Source organism: Penaeus monodon, unplaced genomic scaffold (genome assembly GCF_015228065.2).
Source record: "Penaeus monodon isolate SGIC_2016 unplaced genomic scaffold, NSTDA_Pmon_1 PmonScaffold_3219, whole genome shotgun sequence".
In the NCBI taxonomy this organism is placed as follows: Eukaryota; Metazoa; Arthropoda; class Malacostraca; order Decapoda; family Penaeidae; genus Penaeus; species Penaeus monodon.
The window spans coordinates 19987-23119 of NW_023657921.1; the positions used below are offsets into that span (position 1 = coordinate 19987).

The 3133-nt window shown below is 37.8% G+C and overlaps 1 pseudogene; it reads left to right on the forward strand.

The window, feature by feature from the left end:
- Positions 1-274: 274 nt before the first annotated feature.
- Positions 275-2787, forward strand: LOC119570582 (annotated as a pseudogene).
- The last annotated feature ends 346 nt before the right edge of the window (positions 2788-3133 follow it).

The following is a 3133-nucleotide window of genomic DNA, read 5'->3' on the forward strand; positions in this document are numbered from 1 at the left end:
AGTATTTAGTTTCTTTTCTTCTGTTATGAAAATGTGTTATCTTAATTCTTTTTGTTGTTTTCACAGCTGTTTGTACTACATCCATAAGCTGAAATATCTGCAAGTGACAGTCCAGCCACCTGAAGAAACAGGGGTGGGAAGATCTGTCAATGCTCTTCGACATCATTCGGGTCTCGTAGGGACAAGGCGAGAGCACTTGTCAACAAATGGAAGATGATGGTGACTGCGAAGAGGAGGAGGAGGAGGAAGAGGAGGAGGAGGAGGATGATAGACAGAGGGAGATCACACAGAAGAAGATAGGGTAAGAGAAAGAGAGAGGGACACAGAGATTAGGTGTATGGTTGTGTGTATGTGTGTCTGTGTCTGTGCTTGTGCCTGTGTCTGTGTCTCTGTGTCTGTTTATCTGTCTGTCTGTCCATGCATATGTATGTTTGGGGAGGGGGGGGGTTCACTTAAATATACCCATGTTATCAGTGGCTTTTGATTCTTCATGAAACTCTAGTAATATCCATTTATTTCAGGATCTTGTAGAATCTAGTTTATTTTTTTAATTGAGAAAGATTGTAAAGGAGTAAAAGGATGAAGGTGAGGAGAGTAATGGCATACAAATTACTAATTGAGATCAACTAAAATATCTGTTACTTGAGTTTCCTAAGATTATCTGGTACAGATAGAACTGTAGCTATAGTTTATTCTCATTGCTAGTGAATAGAAACATTAATTCATTAAATATATGGTGTTGATTTTATACACCCTATTTGGTAAAAATACATGCCAAGTCCACCACAAATTTAGTTAATTGATTTCTTTATACATACATGGCTGCACAATACTTTGTCACCAAAAAATCAATTATTAGTTGCATTTATCTCATTTGATCTATGAATTTCAGAAAGTTTTTTATTGTTATTAGTATTTTGGTAACTTTAAGGTAATCATAGTGTCAGTGGTATTAGCATCATTATTAATAGCTCTAGAAAAAAAAACAAATTCAAGGAAAGGGGAAATCAGGCATGGTTACTAGAGCTTACTAATTAAATCCTTGGTGGCCAAGTTCTTATGGAGCCATCTATATGCAGTAAAAGTCAGCGTAGGATATATTGTAAACGGTTGATATCTTTTATCTCTTAAGTAAGATATTTTAAAGATTCTGAGCATTACTGATAAAGTGGAGTTGTGTTTTTAAAAATGTTAGATATTAGAAATGTTGTTTGTGTGTATGTAATAGTATATAGAATTATCAAGTTTTATGCATTTCTTTACCAGTGTTGTAACCTTTGCAGGGAGGAGGAAGATTAAATGTACAGCGGTCTGAAAGAGAGGAGGAAGATGATGAAGGAGCTGTAGCAGAGCCAGATGATGAAATCAGGGAAGAGGAGGATGAAGAAGACAGACTCCAAATTGAAGAGTGTGGGGACATTGCAGACGACTATGAGGATGAGGTGGACTCAGGAACCTATGGCTATGGCCAGCAGAGCTCTCCTGCAGGTGGGAAAACAGCAATGGGTACACCCCTACACATCACGAAAGACTACCAGTTACTCAGTGGTAGCTCAGGAGTCTCAACTGAATATCATCCCTCCAGTATGGATGCCAAGGCCTCCAGTTACAGCTCCCCAGAAGGCTCATCAGGACCCAGCTGGAAAGAGGCATCTCCAAGCATATCTGCAGATAGGAGGAATGGTAGCAGTTCCAGCAAGTCCTCGTCAAAAAAGAATAGTAAAGAGGACAAAGATCGGCATAGGGAGAAAGAGAGACACAAGGAAAGGGAGAAGGAGAGAAGTAGGGATACCTCAGGAGGCCATGAAAAAGACAGAAAAAAGGATCACAAGGAAAAACACAAAGACAAACACAGAGATAAGGATAGAGACAAATCTCACAAAGATAAACACAGGGACAAAGATAGAAGTAGTGATAGGCCTAAAGAAGAGTCAAGAAGAGAGGAGAGTGCAGATGGACAAAGAGAAGAAAAAGACAGAGGAAAGAAGAAAGATGTGCTCAATGGCTTTAGTACCCCGGAAATAGAAAAAAGATCAGCTGGAAAGCATGAAAGCAGAGACGGTGCAAAAAGAAATGTGGACGAAAAACGAAAAGAGAAAAGTGAAAAGAGTAGTCATGGGAAATTAGAGAGTACAAGTAAAGAAAGTTCAAGAAGAAAAGAGGGACGGGATAGACATGATACAAGTAAAGAGGGTACTCGAGAAAAGGAGAGCTCTAGTAAAGAGAGCAATAGGGACAGAGATAGAAGAAAAGAGGAGAAACACAGGGACAAACATAGAGACAGCAGCAAAAGAGATAGGGACAAAAGTGATAGGGAACCAAAAATGACCATAGAGAAATAGACGAAGGTTCAGAAAGTGACAGAAAAGATCTGAGTAAAGAGAAGAAAAGCAAAAAGCATGATATGAGTGAAGGACTAGACTTCGGTGCAGCTTTGATGGGTCAGTACATTTTCCTCCAAGTTTGAGTTTTAAGTCATAAGTTTTAAGTTATCATAATCATCCTCCACTATCATTATTATAATCATCATCAGTTCTACTTTTCTTTTGCCTTTATAGGGGATATTTCTTCTCTATAGAAAAATTAAGTGTAATCCTAATATTAACCCCACCATGGCAACTAATGGGATATTGCATTTTGATGTAATTTGAAGTGTTAGGGCAGGAAATAAGTTACCAAAATAAGTGTTTGTGGGTACTTCTGCACTGCTTCACATCCCGTAGAGCTTGCTAGTCAGCCCCTTCAGTGTTGAGAAGTAAGCAAATCTGTTTGTTGACTGAACTGAGCAAAAAATCAAACTAAATCATAGTTTTATTTTTTATTTTAATCTCATCTCCAGATGCTATTTTCATTTCTTTACCACAATTTCTTTTTCATTGAAGTGAAGATGGGAATCATCAGAGAATACACCCATTTTTAAGGGTTGCTTTGTCCCCTCTAGCTTGCCAAGGAGTGGTTTAGTATTGATATTGATAGTGATCATGAAGATTTATAGGGTTTTGTTTTATTTTGCAAATGTTGAGTTCAGCTTAATGTTTCTATAAAATGTAACTTCAGCATATGAGTGCATTCACTCATATGCTGAAATAATCAGGTGCTTGAAGTTTGTTGAATTATAAATCTTAATGCCAAT